This window comes from Podarcis pityusensis (genome assembly GCF_964106645.2).
Source record: "Podarcis pityusensis genome assembly, chromosome: 6".
In the NCBI taxonomy this organism is placed as follows: domain Eukaryota; kingdom Metazoa; phylum Chordata; class Lepidosauria; order Squamata; family Lacertidae; genus Podarcis; species Podarcis pityusensis.
The window spans coordinates 77,825,479-77,847,071 of record NC_138030.1 but is presented as its reverse complement, the minus strand read 5'-3'; the positions used below and the strand labels follow the sequence as shown (position 1 = coordinate 77,847,071).

At 42.8% G+C, this 21,593-nt stretch overlaps 1 long non-coding RNA gene across 4 annotated transcripts in view; it reads left to right on the top strand.

Annotated features, from left to right (window-relative positions):
• Nucleotides 1-21,593, top strand: part of LOC308478789 — a 135,566-nt gene that overhangs the window by 26,413 nt on the left and 87,560 nt on the right. For 2 of the 4 annotated variants that reach the window (XR_013987277.1, XR_013987278.1), the window contains exon 4: nucleotides 13,221-13,628. The exons of 1 other annotated variant lie outside the window; for it this stretch is intronic. This is a non-coding gene — a long non-coding RNA (uncharacterized lncRNA). Of the gene's footprint in view, nucleotides 1-3,956; nucleotides 4,076-13,220; nucleotides 13,629-21,593 lie in introns of those variants that run through there. One more of the 4 variants, XR_013987279.1, reaches the window with a different exon arrangement.

The window sequence follows — 21,593 nt, the reverse complement described above, 5'->3', positions numbered from 1 at the left end:
CGGGGGTGGGGGCTTCTCGTCTTCCCACCCATGTTGGAAATAAATAGTTTTACCATGTCCACATGCATACTTTCAGAACATTTTGGTTTCCAGTCTTCACACAGGCAGAAAAGGAAAAGACTTTGCCAATGTCTATAAACATACCACGCTGTTTCTAAGCAAAGCTTGCTCTCTTGCACTTGCACTAGTAAGTATTGCAACAATTTCCTGCAAGTGAGAAGAGAAGGCATGAGCTACGGACCTATACAATGGGATCTGTGCAATTCTTTTGAAGCTTATGAAATGCTGGGGATTATGCCAAACTTTTCCAGTTGGGAGAACAGATTGGCAGTGGTCTTCTGTGGCTCCCATTTTTGCTGGGCAGCCAGAAAACTACTGTCTGGCCTGGTTCCAGCTTCTTAATGACTCCACACATGCAGTCATTCCTGGCCAATGAACCTTTGATCTATCTCTATGGTAGATCAGTGTTATTATTCCCCAATATTGCAGATGGGGGGCTGAAGCTGAGAGGGATTTGCTTACTAGCTAGTGACTAGGTGCTAGTGAGCTCCTGGAACTGTTCAAGCTTTGAATCAAAGGCTTCCTGAGTCACAGCTCAGTCTCTTAGTTCCTCCTAGATACGAGCACTCAGATGGTTTTGATATGGTCAAATGCTGCTCATTTTGCTCTTTTGACTAACACAGAAAGAGCTGGATACATCCACATTTGCAGAGCATCTGGGCACTACATGCCTCTTTACAAAAAGCCAGTGCAAAAGCTGGCTACTTTTAAAAAAGTGAAGTGGTCTCTATGAATGAAATAGCTAGTTCACTGTAATGAGACGAGATCACACAGTTCCCTTTCATCACGCTTCCTGTTTGCTTAACTTGTGCGAGTTTGCTTGCCTGTAGGACCTCGTGCTTAGGCACACACGGAGGGTATTTCATAAGATAGCTGATGTCAGAGAGGAAGTAATCTGCCATCTCTCCCACCACCACCAGGAAAAATAAATAAAGAAGGAGCCAGAGTGGCAGGTGGTATAGAGAAACAAAACCGAGCCAGTGCAATTACTGCAGGACTGAGCTTGCCTTAGGAATGTCGGCTCCGAAGCAGCTATCTGCAAAACAGATTCTAATTTAAATCCTAGTGGGAAACTGAGAAATAGAAATGGTTATCACTGACGCTCTGTCAGAGGATGTCATTTCCACAGGAATTGGGCAGTTGCAGCATTAAGGAGATCACTTGCTTTGAGAATATAAAGTATTTGTATATGCCTGATGCCGAAGGACTGGAGCTCCAAACCCCTCTATCACCCTATTCCACAAAATGGGAATTTCCTTGGCACAAAACATCAAAATGTTGGCACTGTATGCTTCCTGGCACATTGCTCCTCCATTGTAAACAGAGGTGCAAAGCTTCTGAGTACTGGTTGCTGGAAATGACAGCAGGTAAGAGTGCTCCTGTGCTCAAATCCTTCTTACAGGTTTCCCAATGGCATCTGGTGGGTCACTGTGAGAACAGGATGTGGGACTAGATGGGCCATTGGCCTGATCCAGCAGGCTCTTCTCATGGTGGTCTCAAAGTCACATCCGTCCCAGCAAGCATGGCCAATGAGCAGGGATAATAGGAGCCTGTACTCCAAAACACTAGGAGGCAGAGGACAACAAAGTGTACAAGGCTACAATAAAGCTATGATGGACTACCCACTCTTTGAAGGGGTATTCAAAGGGAGTGCAGTTGTTTTATTACTTCATTTGTTTCATTGTCAATATTATTATTATTATTATTATTATTATTATTATTATTATTATATTTGTACCCCGCCCATATGACTGGGTTGCCTAGTCCAATTTGTTGGAACTGAATTTTTTTCATAACAAATCCTGTTAATTATCCTTATGCACATTGTTTTTTGTTTTTGTTTACCATGGATTTCATCAGAGACCCAGCTGCTCTTCCGCTGCCTCTACCTTTTGTGTTTTCCATGCAATTTGGCATGACATATTCAGGCCCTGCCAAATTTCAGACAGATGGGGGGGAAGCATTCTTGCTTTGTGGGCAATTAAAAGGCCTATGAACACAGCCTGACTCCTATCTAATCTAAGAGGGAGAAGGTGGGTTTGGTAGAAACAGTGTAGAATATATTTAAAATACTTAAAGGAACTGTCAGATGGCTGGGAAGATGGTGTGTGTCTTTGCTGCTGTTCTGCAGAATGGCAAAACACAGAGAAACCTGCATGTGTTCTGTTTCCGAATAGAAAAGAGCAGGCAAATGGCGACTCCCTGTCTCTCTCTTTCATGTTTCCACAAGCCCCGCCCCCAGGCCACTGTGATTGGAGGATTCTGCCTGGAAGGAAGACCTGTCAAAATGTTGGACACCTTTGCTAGAATATGTTTAAAGATTGGACCACTGACATTATCACTCACCTCCCACGCATACCCCATCACTATATAACTTCAAGATGAACATAAAGAGAATTGAACTCACATGCTTTTGAACCCCTACAAAAACATTTTACCTGTGCTCCTGTGGCATGATCAGAAAGATGCATAGGTGGGACAGAAGTCATATAGTGATATCTGTTCCATTGTGTCCCAGCACTGATAGATTCTCCCCTCGCACACAAAATCTCCCCCCAAATGAGGAGACTTGTGAGAGGCTATAGTGTGCCTCTCTAGAGGAGAAAGGGACATTGTTCAGAATGGATGCTGAAGAAGACCAGGAGGCAAGCAGGTTGTGAAGAGGTGAAATAATTCTTCCTTAAACATGTTTTGCAGGGTTGCCACAGGTGAAGGAAGACCAGGGCTGAGTCTTATGGGAACAGAAGTTTAGGGCTGCATACTGGGTGGCATTGCCCCTATGAATCATCAGATGAAAAGATACATTGTAGGCCAGCAGTGTGGAACATTTGGTCCTTCAGTCATTGCTGAGCTAGAACTCCCATCAACCCTAGCAAGCATGACCAATGGCCAGGGATCGTGATGCCTGAAGTTCAGCATCATCTGGAAAGCCAATGGTTTCTCACCTCTGCTATCTATAGGCAATTGTGCTTCTATCATAACACTTATTTGGGTGGGGTAACTGGAACTATTGATTGTTTCCAGCCTCTGATTGCACTCTGTGCTTTTTGGAAGGCCTCCCTTTAAATCAAAACTCAATGTGAGTTTCTCTATATGAAATAAACAGTTCCATTCTGCTTCAGAGAAAATGAAATTCTTGTCCCCCGCCCCCATTGTTTCCCAGATCCTCAGAGGCCCATAAACATATTGGCACACTGCTCTGCCATTTCTAAAGCAAAAGCAATAGGACAGAAAGTTGAGATTTGCTTCTCCTTTGTTTTAGCTGTAAGAGAATACAGAGCCACACCTGGGAACTGTGCATAATTTCAAGGAAAAAACCAGAGCCTTACCATTCCACTGTTGAAAGAATGTGTGTAATACCCAGTAGATTGGGCCATACCAAATAGAGACTAGATTCTGAGCTGTAATAGCATTTCTAGAAATGATCAATAATAAGAAACTTTAAAGAAACACAGCTCCACTTATTGCAATTGTCTCCCAAAAACGCTTACATTTCTAAAATGGGAGAAAGCCTTGAGGCCCATAAATCTTTCTTCTTCTTCTATGTTTCTTTGGCTAAAATGTATAAGTGTAATAACACCCTTGCTGCGACAGATGAAGACCCATCTCATATGACATTAGACTGTCTCCAGTAATGGCCAGCCAGATACTTCTGAAAACCAGGAGGAGAATGTATCAGTGAGAGCCATCCTCTCTTGTGCGGATGGGAAAACTGTGGCCCTCTAGATATTGCATTACTAGAACTCCAAACATCCCTGAACCACTGGACACTGCCCCACCACCCTCAATCTGCCTCACTGGGCCTGCCTGTCAGTTTCCTCCTCCTTAGGGAGACGGATGGGGGCAGGTCTAGAATTACTTGATTCAGTCTCCATCTATCATTGGCCCAGGCTCAGGTACCACTGGTTATTGGTCTCCTTGCCTTCAGCCCTACCAACCCCAATGGGCACCAGCCACCACCGAGTCCAAGAACATATGGAGAACCATCACTGCCCTATTGCCCATTGCCTACATCTGAAACACAAAGGTATACTATCTCCAAACACAGAAGTTTAGAAGTATCTGTTGACCAATCCTTCACAAAGCCATCTAAACAAATTGACATCAGTTATAAACTTTGTGTTGTATATGTAAAAAAAAAACACTCCACTTTCTTTTAACCAACAGATGGTATTTACTGGAAGACATTTTCCTACCCAAAGGCAAATTCAGTGTCTTCAAACAACCTGTGTCTGAGGAAAGGCACTTAAGTTTATTACTGTGGGTCAATTGTGTCTGAAAAAACCATTGGAACTTTTTTTAATAATAAAAAACCCCCTCAGTACTTTCTATTGAGAGAAAAAGTGTCCCAGCCACAGAAATCAGTTAAAAAAATTTGGGATATGTTTTATCCCAGCCTCTTTTTGGTGAAATGTGCTTCCCTATGGAATATTTGTTACATATTTTTGGTGGGGAGTTAACCCAAGTAGCTACATTGATCAGGACAAAAATACTTCAAAACCAGATTCAGTTGGGATTTGAGGTATGTGCCTATGGGTATTTTTTTTGCCCGAGCCTTTTTCTTGTATATAGAAGGGGGCAACTATGGAAAAAGTAAGTAGCTAGATTTGGGGGACATTGTTTACTAGTCACAATATCACAGAACAGAGTTTATCAGTGTGGTGTCCATGCATGCTCATGTTACCACAGAAACCTTCTTTTGTGCTCATAGGCTTCGTCTCCTCTTGCTGAGATTAAGCTTGTGAGAAGCAATCAACAGAAGTGGTTGTTGTGTGTGCCTGGCTGTGGCATCTGCATGTGTGTGTCACTCGTGACAGTTCCTCCAGTTTTCAAATGTGCCCATGGGGCCAAAAGGTTATAGACCCCCCTGGCCTAGAAGGATTATGTTGTAAGTTTCCTTGCAGTTAAATTCTGCAATGAAATGTCTGCTTGGGGTAGGATTTCATCTCAAGTCATTGTTAACTCTGTCTGCAACTTTGAATTCTCTTCAGTGTGGATAAAAATCCCTTCACATACAAAAAGCCAGCATGTTGGGGGGAAAGGCTAAAACAGAGCTCTTCTGCCCAACATCTTCTTGTCTTTGTAAAAGGGATTTCTTTTTTTCCAAGAGTATGCAGCTCAGACAAAGGTTTGCCCCTCAGCAGGAAGAGCTAAGCCTCTGACTTAACTGTGCCTTAAAATTAGAAAATTAAATTTGAAATCACAGGTGACCTTATCCTCCTCCATCCCCTTTTACATTCACATTGTTCTCCTTAAGGGGATTGTGGGCTTGAGACTCCCCCCCCCCTTCAGCTCCAGGCGTTGCACCGCATGCTCGAGAGGCAGAATAAAATGCAAACTCAGAGGCAGCTCGGACCTTAAGGCCAAGGTCAATAACAATTCACTAGCAAGTTACATTAAATTCCTAATACACATTCGCTGTTGTCATTTCAGCACATTTTTGATGAGGATGTGGAACTGCCTGCTATGAATGTCATTTCTGCTTGTTATCTAATGGCTTGCCTGTCTCTATTTATAGCCCATCAGATCTCAGGGCTTAACGCAGTCTGAAATGAAACCATCTTAATTTAAAAGAAGCATTGTTCTTGCCTTACCTAATAGCTTCAGGCGTTGAGGAGGGAATGCCTACATGATTAAAACGGATTAGAAACACTCTTGCTTAACACATAACTTGCCAGCGGTATCCTTTTGCCAAGGTAGGATGATGTCACAAGCCCAAAGGGGATGTAAGGCTGCTTGATCACCTAATCAAAGTGGCCTTGTAGTACATATGCCTTGTCCCATCCTCCACTCCTGTATGCAAATTCTATGCCCCTTTCCATTTCTCAGAGCTAACCATGACTGATTGTGTATCTGCGCTAGCATTTTAGCTGGCCAGGGTTAATCACAAATGATGGTTCTCAGACACAGGAAGAAGAAGAAGAAGAAGAAGAAGAAGAAGAAGAAGAAGAAGAAGAAGAAGAAGGCTTGTCAAGTGTGGTTTTAGCTAAAGTACTGTGCAGAGAGTTGGACCATAAAGAAGGCTGATTGCGAAGAATTGATGCTTTTGAATTATGGTGCTGGAGGAGACTCTTGAGAGTCCCATGGATTGCAAGAAGATCAAACCTATCCATTCTTAAGGAAATCAGCCCTGAGTGCTCACTGGAAAGACAGATCCTGAAGCTGAGGTTCCAATACTTTGGCCACCTCATGAGAAGAGAAGACTCCCTGGAAAAGACCCTGATGTTGGGAAAGCTTGAGGGCACAAGGAGAAGGGGACGACAGAGGACAAGATGGTGGGACAGTGTTCTCAAAGCTACCAGCATGAGTTTGACCAAACTGCGGGAGGCAGTGGAAGACAGGATTGCCTGGTGCGCTCTAGTCCATGGGGTCATGAAGAGTCGGACACGACTAAACAACAACAACACTGTGCAGCTATAACACGAAGCATGGTTAGCACCAAAAAGGAGAGGAGGGACAAAGGAGAGAAAAAGAGGACTTTGAAAGAGAACTGGATGAATTCATGGATTACTAGCCACAATGGCTATTTGCTACTGCCACTGCTGGAGGCCCTATACTTCTGAATGCCAGTTGCTGTTCTACTCAAGTCCTTCGTGCGTGCTTCTCATAGCCATCCTGTAGGAAATTATGAAAACAGCATGCTGGACTCGATGGACTTGTCTGCCTTCATATGGACAAATCCTGGTTTCAAAGCCTATTAGACTTTGTAGTGTGGGGCAGGGAGACCTGTTTCCTTTACCTAGCCAATTTGGAATACAGAGCAAGAGGTGTTGCCTACTGGGCTGCTGACTGGCAACAAGCTACAAAGACCACGACTTGCTTTGAGGTGAAAAGGGGGAAGCTGCCTGCCAGGGTGGTGGAGAGGCAGCTTGTCTGGTCTTCACTGCTTTCCTGGTGGTGGGAGATGTCTGGTGAGACACAATTCAGTTAGAAATTCACAAAACTGAGCCAGGAGTTTGAGCAGAAACTTTGACCGTGAAATGGCCAGACTTTACCACGAAGTGCTGGATGTGTCATAGCTGCTTCTCTTTTTCACCTGGCAAATGAGGCGTGCTTAGAAACACGGTCTCCAGCTTGGGAAAGAACGCGGAATAAGGCAAAAGCTAGCTGCTTTGTTTGTTTGCCTAGCAAACAACCACAGTCACTCTGAATTTCCATTCCCATGCTCCTGTCTGCATACAAGTGTTAAGAGCAAGATATTTTGCAATCTCCTCCACCACAGGAAGCTCTATAAACACAAGTGTTTTCATTGAAGAATAGTTCCTGTGCATCTTGCCTCAGATTCCTGGTTCTACAAGGGCTAGAGAATTTTAGAAATGAAGGCAGGAATTTCGGGTCAGGCAATGCTGCAAATGGGCACTGGATGGGATGGCTTAAATTTGGGCAAAACCTGTCCAACCCCTTAGGTGATGCATGTATCACATGAGTTCACCATCTGCTAGCCACTCCCTCAGCCTTCCAGATTGCAGTGGGGAGTATTTCTCTTGTTCCAACGAGATACACTGGAGTCTTATATTTTGCAAATTTTTGTAAACGCCAACAATCACTCCCATCTGTCAGGCTGGCAGTGCAAGTTGCTTGGATTTACTCTTTGAGAGCAACACAAAACAAGAAGAAACTTTGGGCTTTTTTTTTTTAAGGAATAAAATGGCTGAAAAAATAATTCCATAAAAACTTGTGACAACAGGGAAGAAATCAACCTCAGACGAACAAATTCAGCAGATCCTGGCAACTGCCACACACTCTCTCCATTGCTTAACCAGGGAATAAATACGGAGAGTAGATAATATCCTTTCTTAGTATTCCTCAGCATCCCAATTAGGTGTGATGCAAAATCCCAGACAAGGGAGCCTTCACAGGCTTTCAAGATCCCAGGTTTTGTTTCTGCAGGAGTTCCCTAAAATGCAAAACTCCTGTAGAAATCAGCATCTGTTAAGCACAGATGGAAGCACTGTGGTATCCCCCAAGTCCTGATTATTGTTTCAACAACAGCAACAGCCTGCTGAAGAATTATTTCCATTGACTTGTGTGGGTATGAGTCCTGTGAGTAAAATATGCAGCTCGAATGTAATATATGCGGATTGGATCTCAGTCTGACTCTCAAAATGCAGTTTTTAAAGTAGAAGAATCTAAGTGGTACCAAAGAGGCAGTAGAGTAGGCATCTTTAGCACAGTAATTACAGATGCTTTTTGGTAAAATAACTTCCTGATTTTTCCGTAATTCTGAAACAACCAAGGGTAGATATATATTCTGAAAATGAGTGTTGTTGTTAGAATTCAATATAGAGCTGATTGGGGCATCTGTTTTGTTACAAATCTGTTTATTTATTGGTTCATTATAGTATTTTGAGGCTGTCATCCCAAGGCAGATGACAATACTTTTTTAAAAAAAAAAGTACCATAAAGGAGACAGAATAAAAACAACTGTTTCAAAACACAACAAACTGACATCTTAACATTATACTTCAGCTACAAGATTTAAAATAATGTCAAAAGCAGCGTCATAAAACCATCAAGAAAAAGGAAATAAGAATAAATGAGGTTTTAAAGCTCCTCTCTTAAAAAAACAACAAACCTCAATTTGAAGGGCCACTCATGTTTTTCTGGCTAAAGAATTCCACAGATGCAGAACCACCACATTTTCTCTGAATGTGGCTGGTGCCATAAGACCACACCAGGATCCCCTGTTTCTTCCCAACTGTATGCAAACACTTTCCCATATCCATTTTTGAAACTACATTTGGCATTTGCTACCCATTCCAAAACTCTCTCTTCAAAACCCTGCCTGCTCAAAGGAATGCAACTAGACAGGCCCATCAGAAGGAGCCCGGAATGTCAGGCTTCTGACAAATAAACAAAAATGGAGAGATGATATAGATAGATATAGATATAGATATAGATGATATAGATATATAGATATAGGTATAGGTATAGGTATAGGTATAGGTATAGGTATAGGTATAGGTATAGGTATAGATTAGATATAGATATAGATATAGATAAAGATATAGATATAGATATAGATATAGATATAGATATAGATATAGATATAGATATAGATATAGATATAGATACAGATACAGATTTAAGGCGGGGATTCTCAAACAGGCCTTTTCATGTGATAAATCTACTTGATCCATGATACATCAAAGCAACTCTCAGCCTCACTTTTTTCTCTGTCTACAATGTGAGGTTTATGCTAGATGCCATCTGTTGTTCTGGCATACGTATAGAGTAACTGGGGAAGGATAATAAACTTTTGCAAAAGTATCAATATTCTGTAGCAGCATAGAATATTTTTTCATCAGAAACAGAGATTATCACGATAGGTCTCGTCTGGTCACTCCACCAGAGCCTCTCTTTGCACACAGGGGAAGTCCCTAACTCACCAAGGCTTTCAGACCCACTGAGTACCCTCACCTGGTTTAGTCGCCCAGTTGAAACCATCCCCAAGGTGTGGCTTCTGTCTCATGCTGACAGCTTCTGGACCAAAGGTGGGCAAGCTACCCCAGAAGGAGCAGGGTTGTGTTCCCCACCTCTCCTCTAACACCCCCTACACCCCAATAACAACATAACAAAATTAATAAAACCGTTGAATTATATACATTGTATTTCTTGTTTGTTGTGTTGCACATTTAATCTACTTTAACTGTGCAAACTTAAATTTCTGATCTGTGCTTGAATCCCTCCCATTAAATATCATACCCTCCAACATTTCTCCAATGAAAATAGGGATATCCTACCATTCCCTCCAACACTTCTCCAAGGAAAATAGGGGCATCCTAAGGAAAAATGGGACATTCTAGGATCAATTCAGAAACCCAGACAACTTCTGTGAATCCATGACTGTCCCTGAAAAACAGGGACACTTGGAGGGTCTGAAATAAGGATTATCTAGAGATGCATCTCCACTGACTAATTTATAGGGTTAACTTCACCCTAGCAGCTAGAGCTTATGAAGAAGCTCTTCGAGTAGTGCTTATTATATGCAAAATACCAATTGAACGAAAGCTGCCTTTCTCAGGGTAATTATCAGCAAATTCTCACCATCTAGACACAAGGAGCGGATTCAATTGCACGTTGTTTTCCTATTCCATGGGTGCGTGTGTGTTAGAAACCATTTTCTACATTTTCTACATCTACAATTCTCACTGCAGCAGCTGGAAGTTATGGACTCTGTAAAAATGTAATAAGAATGGAATACTTTTTAAAACCACCTGTTAAGACTAGTACAATGAAATCTTGGCTCTTGCGGTATTTTAAGCCAATACAGACTCTCCATCTGAACAGCTTTCCTTATTGTGTCCTTATAATTGTTTCCAAACGACACTGGAAAATGAAGGCCTGTATAATAAACTGTTAGGGATGTATGAACTGTGAGCTTTCTCTTTGTAAAGTCAAAGTTCTCCTGTGATAACCCAATTTCTCTCAGAAGAACTCAGTTCTGCAATCTGTGTGGTAAAAGGTCAAGGTCAAGGACCCCTGGATGGTTAAGTCCAGTCAAAGGTGACTATGGGGTGCGGTGCTCATCTCGCTTTCAGGCGCTTTCCACTTCTGGTACAATGGGACATCGTAACGGAAACCAAAGCACACGGAAACACCATTTACTTTCCCGCTGCAGTGGTACCTATTTATCTACTTGCACTGGTACAGTTTTGTACTGCAGCTTAGTAGATAAATACATGTGTTCAGTGGACTAAGAAATATGTTTACCGATGACTGCTTGACTGAGACTGCAGTCCTCTACCCACATACCTGAAAGATAGTCCCATTGAACCCAGTGGGGTGCACTTCTAATAGACAAGTGATTGGTTTGTTAGTGTGCTACTGCTAATCACAGGGAAGATTAAGAAGCAATGCAAGGCATAATGGACTATGCAGAACTAGCAAAATTAACAGCAAAATGAAGAGAATCCAATGATGGGTGTTTTATGGCAGAATGAATGCCTTTTTCGGATTATTTAAAGAAATATTGTAGTATGATGAACTTGTGAGCAGGTTTTGAGCTATGAGCAACAAACAGAGGTAATTCGATTATAATAATGTGGTTGTAATTTAATAGATAGAAGATAGGGTGCAGCAGAAGGGGAGGAACAACAACTCCATGGAAAATAGGGTGGGAAGTTGACAAAAATAAGAGAAAAGATGAAATTGTGTTTTGATGGTACATATTTAAAATGTTGAAACTTAATAAAATATACTTGAAAGAAAAGAAGCACTGAAACAGGGGCACCAGCTCCTGGGGACTGAGCCCTTTTGGGACCCCTGAATATTTTGGGGGTGGGAGCTGCCCCTCATGTCCAAAAAGTGTGGAGGCGAAGCATGGAGCCAAGCATGGCACAGCTCTAGTGGCAGGATACTTCTTCTGCTCCTCCTGCCGGTAGTGGCACCAGGAGGAGAAGGAGGAGTTGTCACCCATTGAAGCCATGTGACCACAACTTTCAGCTCTGCCCCTGGTTTCTCCCACTGTCCTGATGTCACAGGTGACATCACACACACAACGTTGTCCCCTATCACCCTGGCAAGCTGGTGCCTCTGTGCTGAAACATCTGACACCCAGAAAGATACTGACAACACAATCTTATGTACCGTATATTTCGCTCTATAGGACACACCCGACCATAGGACGCACCTTGTTTTAGAGGGGGAGAACAAGAAAAAAAATTCTCCCCCTCTCTGCCCAGCGCCCCTTCAGCAAAGCGGCAGGAGGCGCTGCACAGAGAGGGGGAGAATTTTTTCCCTTGTTCTCCCCCTCTAAAACAAGGTGCCATTCAAGGTGCGTTCAGTCGCCTTCAAGCGGCTACCTTGGAAGCCTGGAGAGAGAGAGAGGGGGGTCAGTGCGCACTGACCCCTCTTGCTCTCCAGGCTTCAGTGAAGGCAACCCGAAGCCTCTGGAGTGCGCTCCGGAGGCTTCGGGTTCCTTTTGACCTGCTCTTTGGGGCTGGCGGGGGGATGCCCACCGCCAGCCCCAAAGAGCAGGTCAGGGAGCAGCGGAAAGGCATGCAGCCTTCCGCTGCTCCCCGAGCTTGTGGGGCTGGCGGTGGGGGGAAGCGCTGCTTACCCCCACCGCCAGCCCCAAAGAGCAAAGAAGCCAAGACAGTGAGTGGAACGCATCCCGCTCGCTGTTTTGGCTTCTGCCATAGCCCTCCACAGCCCCTCCAGCCAGGAGAGGCTGAGCAGGGCTATGGCTTCTTTAGCCCCGCGCAACCTCTCTGGCAGGGAGAGGCTGCGCGCGGCTATGGCAATACCCCCACCTCCCGCAAAAGCTCACAGGAGCCGCGCACCCTTTAAGGAGCGCGCAGCTCTTGTGGGCTTTTCTACCAGGAGAGAGAAGGGACTGAGGAAAAGCCTGCAAGAGCCGTGCGGAGCTTGTGTGCGGCTTTTGGGGGCTTTTCCTGCCTGCCTCCCCCCTGCATTCGCTCCATAGGACGCACACACATTTCCCCTTCATTTTTGGAGGGGAAAAAGTGCGTCCTATAGAGCAAAAAATACGGTATAGTTACTAGGTCCCATCCAGTACAATCAGGCTTACTGCCAAGAAAGTGTTCACACAATTGCACCTTTACTACTGTTTCTCTTTCCCAATAGTATCTTTGCAGGCAGAAAGACTAGGAGCCCACCTTAACAGTGGCTGCTTTTGCTATTTTGTGATTTTTTTAAAAAAGTGTCTTCTTTTTATATCATTTACATTTTCTTCTGCTGTTTTACAAGTTTTATGTAGTCTGCCTTGGATTTTGGAAAGGTGGGATGAAATGTTTTGAACGAACTAACGAATGAATAATTCAGCTCGCCCTACTCAGATTCAATATGAATTAAACACTAGCTCTTAAAAGGTTCTGCACATGCTCAGACCTTGCTTTTTAATATTAGTAAAAAGCCAACCTTTGTTAGTCCAAGTCCCAGGCGCTAATTTCAGCTCAAACAGGGCTAGGCATTCATACCTAAGGGGGATTTTTAAGGCTCCAGGGACAGATGGGCAAGCATCAAAACATTTCTGAGACTTGAGAAGAATGAAACTACATAGCCTCTGAATTTGTCTTACGATGTTCTAAGAAGCTCCTCAATCAGAGCAGACAGCTGCATCTGTAAAAGGTTTCTGTCAGCTCTGCTACAAATGTACCTCCACCCCACTGAAACTGTATTATGCATTTTGCTTCCAGGTCTGTAACTATCATCTCTGGGAATGCCGACATCAGGAAGTGATCTACAGTTTTGTTTTCCAGATATGCCACCAATGAAGGAACAGCTAATTTATCAATTGTAGCTAGTTCCTGGTAGCTTCGAATTCATCGCAACGCTGCCAAAGCATTTTATTTTCAAAGGCTTACTATCTGGTTGGAGTGAAGGTATCACCTTGCATAGACAAGGGTGAATGGGAGTCAGAAGGACTGCTTGGGTCATGTTCTGTTCCAATGCCAGATCCCAAAGTGGATGGCATGGCAAGTTAAGAAAGAAGGGAAAGTCGGGGTGATGCTGTGTTTAGTAAATGAGCAATTAAATGCTGAAGCAAGCAGCATATAAGGATCAGGTCAAATATCATGAATGGAGAAGGGGTGCTCCTCTCAGCCTGCCACCCAGAAATATAACGCCCCATCAACAGCAGATCAAGAAATATTTTAGCATGGACAGGGATAGATAGATAGATAGATAGATAGATAGATAGATAGATGAAAGATAGATAGATAGATGATAGATAGATAGATAGATAGATAGATAGATAGATAGATAGATGATATAGATGATAGATGATAGATAGATGATGATAGATATAGATAGATAGATAGATAGATAGATAGATAGATAGATAGATGATAGATAGATATAGATAGATAGATATAGATAGATAGATATAGATATAGATATAGATATAGATATAGATATAGATATAGATATAGATATAGATATAGATATAGATAGATGATAGATAGATGATAGATATAGATAGGTGATAGATAGGTGATAGATAGGTGATAGATAGATAGATAGATAGACTTTCTGCTCGCACATGTTCCTGGAATCTTTGACTGTATCTTGGTTTACAAAAGTAACCGATCAAAGTTTTAACACCGAAGCAAATCCAAGACAGACTCGATTTAGCTACAGGATAGAGAAAGCCTGCTTATGCAAGGCTTTGACTGAGATTGCACTCCAGTGATATGTCTTGGCTGAGAATCAGCCAGTTGCATATCTTTGCCTCATTCCCACCCGACAATAATACAGTAGAAGTTCATGCAGTCAGACATGTTGTCTTTCAAAGGCTTTATCCAGAGGGGTAGCACATAAACTATCCATGTGTATTGCTGCACACCAACCTGATCTCTGAATAGTGCGAGATTCCGGGGGTTCCACTTACCTAGGGTTCGTGTTTCCTTTTGGAAATGCACATCAGAGACTGTGATATCCTTAGGACATATGGTTTATATATATATATATATATACAACCTGAGCCTACAATGGAGGGGTTCACAAAGGGTCCTATTTTCCCCATAACTACAGCCTTGGATTCAAACAGAAATCAAACATTACTCTCTCTCTCTCTCTCTCTCTCTCTCTCTCTCTCTCTCTCCATCTTGCTGCTTCACCTCAACACAGGAAGCCAGCTGGGCTTATGTTTTAACACCTGCTGGATCCAGAAGTTAGGAGAATCTCACATGCAACCTACTTCCCCCCTCCTCAAACTCCTAACAGTATTTCATGTCAAGCAGTTTCAAAAGCACGCACTAACAGAGCTGACTATGGATCTTATGCCTAAAAATAATTACAGAAATCATTCTCTCTGTCATCTGATGGGCCCTGAATTAACGGAGCTGTCAGAAAACATTCAGTCACGCCTGCCACATGCCCACTTCATGCACAAAATATGGGGCAATTTGATTTGGCTTCCCCTGGGCCGCAGTCTGAGGTGGCAGTTCTCCCGAGGGGCGTGATGCTGTCACCAGGATCGCTGTGCTATTTTGAAAACAGGGAGCCCTCTCTCTTCTCCCACCCCTGTTAGCAGAAAGGGGATTTGACTACATGATAGATACAGCATTAAGGAATTTCTCATGCACAGTGACTTCTAATGTGAGATGTGCAGGGTGGAATTTGCTGTAACCTAAGCTTGCCACAATCTTGCATAGTACAGCTTGCTGTTTCTGAAGATGCTCAGCATTTAGCCTATACTGGTTGCTGCTGCTTGAACTGTTTGTGCCCCAGTAGGCTAAAGACAGCCCAACAGCCATGTCTTACAGGTGTTGGGCATTGCTCCTTGTTTTTTCAGTCCTAGGCAGGCAGCAAAAACAGGTGGTCTGCCAATACACCATCTGCAGGTGTGTGTTCAGTTAACTGGGTCACAAAAAGGCGAAGAACTGTGCTGCTCTCATTTCAGTGGTGCCCAATTTGTGCACCAAAATACACATATACCACAAAAGAGCATGTCTTGAAGAAACGAAGAGTCCAAGATGCATGTGTCCACTACTTTATGCTACTTGGAGCTGGGGATGGGGAAGAAATTCAGTTCAGGTTACATTTAAAGGGGAACTTGCCTAATTTGAACTTTCCAAAAGAATGCAAGACCTGAAACACAGCAATCCTTCAAAATCCGCATGTTGTGAATTTTGTTATGTAGTTCTTCGTCCGAGTGATCTCCACGATAGTGCATGTACTAGGACAAAGCATGCATAAAAATGTATATATTAGTGAAAAGAGCATACAAAAATTACGTGGGGAAAACTGGCAGAAATTTCATATAAAATTTTGTACATTAGGAGAAATTCACATGTAAAAGCTGGTGAATTTTCATGAGCATTTTAAAAACAAAACTAAATTCACTAATGTGAAGAACAAAACTTATGATTGGAGTCAGCACATTGGAGTCACCCCCAAGGGATGCTTGGGGAATCTGATCAGTGGTTGTTAGAGTGTCAGACTAGGACCATGGAGACCAGGGTTCAAATGTGCATTTGGCATTTGAAGTTTACTGGGGCCAGTCACTGCCTCCCAGTCCAACCTATCTCACAAGGTTGTTGTGGGGATTAAATGAGGAGGGGGGAATTATAAATGTAATAAAATAAATAAGATAAATTATTGTATGGGACAATAGTTGTTTTTCTGTACTTCGGTAAACCATTTGGGATTTCCATGAAAGCAGAGTAGTTTATAAATTCTGAAATAAAGAAAAAGGTTGAGTGATATCCAACTGAGTTACACTCAGAGTAGATTCATTGAAATCAACAATGGATCCAAACTACAAGAAAGAAGATTCCACCTAAACATTAGGAAGAACTTCCTGACAGTAAGAGCTGTTCGACAGTGGAATTTGCTGCCAAGGAGTGTGGTGGAGTCTCTTTCTTTGGAGGTCTTTAAGCAGAGGCTTGACAACCATATGTCAGGAGTGCTCTGATGGTGTTTCCTGCTTGGCAGGGGGTTGGACTCGATGGCCCTTGTGGTCTCTTCCAACTCTATGATTCTATGATTCTAAGTAAGTCATCAAAAGTTTGTCCAAAGGCACTGTTCACATAGTCCTATTTAGTCTAATCCAACCCATTGTTTTGTAGAAATTTAAATTTTGACCATAGTTACAATCAAATCTTTGCACCTGCCAATGATCTTCACATGTTAGAAAGTTCTTTCTGTGTATCCCCCCACCCCTGTGCTACTGAAATCTGAAGAGCCAGGCCTGTTTGTGCCTGCTTATTTTTATACTTCAGAAAGAAAAGATTGTGTGTGTTCGTTGTTCTTCTTTCGCTTTCCCTCCATTTTGTTAATAGATATAAATAGCCAAACACATCTTTCTGTCTGTTTTATTGTCAGAGTGTGAACCATATCATTTCCAAAGCAGGTTGTGATTTATATTGAGATTAAGTCCTTTCAGATTTAAGCTTTCATTGTTTAGCAAATTTGTTTGAGGTGCTAATTTTTTTGCTACTTGATGTGAGCAACTGACATTTGGACAGTTCAGTCGCATATACAGCCTGACATTTGTCAGCATTTGTGTTCGTGGTGATAAATTTGTTATAGCAATTCATGACCAACATTTTGCCTCGGAGGCTAACTATAAATCCCTCACGCTTTGCTAAACATTGTTCTCCGTTCAGCGAGCCCTCTAACAGGGAGGCCATTTTCCCCCCTTGCTTCAATTTTATTGAGTCCTAATGTTGCTCACAGTCACAGACACAGTCCCATAGATGGCTTGATTCCCTTTCCTACGTTTGTAAACCGATGACTTCATATTTTATCCTCTGTGTATACCATGGACCTATGTCTGGTAGAAATGTTTTTTAGCATTTAGAAAATGTCTAGCACATCCCACCACCCTACCAATATCACATAAAGGTAAAGGTAAAGGACTCCTGGGTGGTTAAGTCCAGTCAAAGGTGACTCTGGGGTTGTGGCGCTCATCTCACTTTCAGGCTGAGGGAGCCGGCGTTTGTCCACAGACAGTTTTCCGGGTCATATGGCCAGCATAGCTAAACTGCTACTGGCGCACAGAGGACCATGACAAGTGCCAGAGCACATTGAAATGCCATTTACCTTCCTGTCGTAGTGGTACCTTTTTTAAAAAAATTATTACTCATTTCCACATAACAAATTATCAAATCATATAATCACCTACATAATTCCCCCCTTTTTATTTCCCCCCTATCCTCCCTCCTCCCTCACCAAGGACTTCCCTCAGCTCCTCTCCCTGATTTCTCTGCACATATTTTTGCTGCATATTATAAAATTGTATATATCCTTACATATCTGTCCATCATGTTATCAACAATAAATTTGTGTATGTTTATTCAAAACCTGCCAAGGAGTCCAGTTCATTTTGTTGTGTTTTTAAATAATTTGTGTAAAGTTCCCATTACTCCTTGAAGTCACAGTTGTCCTTGTCTCGCAATTTGTATGTCAATTTAGCCAGTTCTGCAGTTAAGTCCACTCAAAGGCAAGTATGGGGTGCGGAACTCATCTTGCTTTTCAGGCCGAGGGAGCCAGTGTTTGTCCACAGACAGCTTTCCGGGTCATGTGGCCAGCATGACTAAGCCGCTTCTGGCACAACGGATCACCATGACAGAAACCAGAGTGCACGGAAACGTCGTTTACCTTCCCACTGGAGCGGTACCTATTAATCTACTTGCACTGACATGCTTTCGAACTGCTAGGTTGGCAGGAGCTGGGACTGAGCAATGGGAGCTCACCCCATTGCAGGGATTCGAACCACCGACCTTCCGATCAGCAAGCCCAAGAGGCTCAGTGGTTTAGACCACAGCACCACCCGCGTCCCTTTACCTTTGCCAGTATTACATAGCACTATAGAACTGGAAAGATACTGCAGAAATCTATTTGCATTTTGATCAGTTTTCTACTACAGGTCTGGGAAGAGGACGGGTGGGGAGGCCCCTCAATCTTCAGGGTCAAGTTAGTTGATGTGTCTTAGGCTGCTAAGACATCTTCTTTTGCATTTCAAAAAACCTACCCATTTTACAGGCTATCTCATGCTGGCTCTGGCTCCATGAATTCACGACACTATAAGGATGGTGGAGAATTTCATTTGCCTGCATTTTGATGTGAACCAGCCTAATTAGCACCTCCCATACTAATACATGTACTTGAAACCAATTATTCCTTGGACATTGCACTTCTCTGAATTTTGTAAATTTTGAGCTGATACATTCATCAGCTCAAAAACACCCCCCCCCAAAAAAAAACCCAACCCCAACAACTACAAAATGTGTATTTTGGGATAAAATAGGTTTAGAAAGGCATACATTGTTCTTTAAGACTTGCATTTTGTGTTAAAATTTACTTTCAACTGCATTATTAAGTATGAATTTTCACACTGCTTAATGCTTAATGGATTTATGAAAGAAATGCACGAGAAATTGATACAGACCAGAAATAGACTGATCTACCCATCCCCAACCTCACCGACTTGAAATGTACTTTGATTAATCCGCACTGTACTATAGGAAGGTAAGTGCTAGTCACCCCCTTAAGACCGTGATACATTTGTGGTGGAGAAACTTATCACTTTCGAGTGTGCTGACTTTTCCAACAGAGAGAGTAGCAAATCCATTAAGCAAAGTTCTCTTCGTTTTCTCTAAAGCTTGATAAATCAGCATGAATAGCAGGAAGATAACATTAGCAGGTTATTACTTCCATACTTCACTGTTGCAAATTGGGTCACTTACTCTTTTCTTTCAATAGCTTTACTCTTTCCATTCGATAGCTTGGCTGTAATAGCCCACATGAAGGAAACACAAGAAACACCAGCAAAATGACAGTTGCTATTAAACAAGAGAAGTACTGATATATACCAAAGTAGAATAATTGAGAATTTCAAGTGTCTTTCTCCTTTGCCAGTTAACTGTTCCAGGGCTGGTGTTGCTTTTGGATGGAAACTATCCAAACTCTTTCAAGACATAGATCGAACACTTCCTCAGCAACCAATGTCAACTGGGATGTCCTGGGGTTTTTTTATATACTGCTTGGTTGTAGAATATTGCCTAGGACCGCAATACCTCAAGGACTGCCTTTCCCCATATAAACCAGGCTCTGTGTTCATCATCACAGGCCCACGTGAGGTTTGGAGGGTGACAACACAAGAACTGACCTTTTCTATAGTAGCCTCCCATTTGTGAGATGCTCTCCTCAAGGAAGTTCGCCTGGCGCCTTCATTATATATTTTTAGGCGCCAGGTGAAATCAGCCTTTGGCTGATTAATATCCTACAGCCTTTTAGATGTATCTGTGGGAAGGGGGGGTATTGTATTGCTGTTTCGGTTTAATTACTTACTATGTTTTATCCTTTATTTTATTATGTGAACTGCTCTGAGATCTTTTGATGAAGGGCGGTATATAAATTTAATAAATAATAATAATAACTGTCTACTTAATGACATTCAGTTCAAGGACTCAGAACAAATTCCTCTGCTCAGGGTTTCCCAGCTTTCAGTCTATGTATTTTGCAGCTTGCTCCAGTTGGTGGATCTCAAGGTTATACTAAAACACAAACCAGATCCTGCAAGCCTGAAGTCTGTCCACCCAGCGGTGTAGCTCACCGCTTGGGCGCGAGGTGCGGTACAAGTGTCCTGCAGTCGGGGTCGGGGCATGCCACCCATGGTGGTGGGGCAGGGCGCGCTGCATGGGACCTCTCCGCTGCCTCCCCCTTAGCTGTAGGGTGGCTGAGGGAGAGGCAAAGGGCAGACACAAGTCCCACGCTGCTGTTTCAGGCAGCGCAGAGCCTGCAGGCGCCCAAGCCACCACATCACTCCCAGGAGAAATGCGAGGAGTGCCGGCCCCCGCAATGTGGTGCCCAGTGCCAGCCGCGTTGCATTACATTTGATGACTGAACTAAACAGTTTCGTGAGCCCAATATTATTATTGTCAACTCATATTTTTCTCATTTTGTCACCCCCCTCATTGATGACACCTGGGGTGGCCCGTACGCCCCTGCACCCCTTTCCTCCGCCACTGTGTCCCCCCTTATTTGGGGGGGTTGGAATAGTAATAATAGCAGCAGAGTAGTGTCCAGTGCTTTTCCTCCACTGATGGAAGATATCTGTCAGTGAAACAAGAGAGAATTTATTGATTATCCTCCCTCTCCTTTACCCTCCTTGCATGCTAACTCCAAATCTGCTCCAAAGGACCCTCCAACGCATCAGAGCAGATTTTGAGGAGCCATTGGGAGCTTCTGTTGCAAGGAGGAATTGTGGGAAATGGCCTCCTTCCCTTGTCCCGCTGACATCACAGAACCATTGAATGCCACTCATTTAAAAATTCTATCGAGTTCAATGGCATTTACTGCCAAGTAAGTCTGCATAGAGTTGCATTCTCAATTAGCTAGTTCTTTACTACTAATGAAGGTTAATAATCAACCAATTGAGAATTTAATCTTTTTGGAGTCTGTGGGTCATTATTCCTCCCAATCTCTAAATGGCTAACGAATTTATGCAGTTAATGAATGCTGGGGACTGTTTTAAAATGTGTTAAAAATGGGAGAAACTGTGTCACACTCCCAGGCGTCTCCTGCTTGGATTTCATCTACTGAAAGCAGGGCAGGAGGGGGGGAACCCGTGGAAATAAGGAAAATGACTGTCTGGCATTGTCATGAAGAATTGATAGGCTTCAGAAAGATGCAATCAACTGTAACCGCTACTATAGTCTTCCTTTAATTAGATTATGAATACGGGCAAACATCATTTTTAGAAATAAAATATGAGTATTATGGATAATTTATGTAAATTAACATGAAGGCTGTAGCAATCAGCTTGACATTTGAGCTGTATGTGACAGCGGAGGACTTTCTCAGCTGATCTGCTAAGCTGGAAAGCAATCACATTGAGCAGGCCTCTACGTTCAGCTTGACTGGCTCACTCTTTGATAAGAACCTTTCTGTATCATTTTCCCCTATGATGACTCTTATGATCATTTCTTAATACAGTGGTGCCTCGCAAGACGAAATTAATTCATTCCGCGAGTTTTTTCGTCTAGCGAATTTTTTGTCTTGCGAAGCACGAAATCCCATAGGAATTCAATTAATGCGTTCCTATGGTCAAAAAAAGTCCA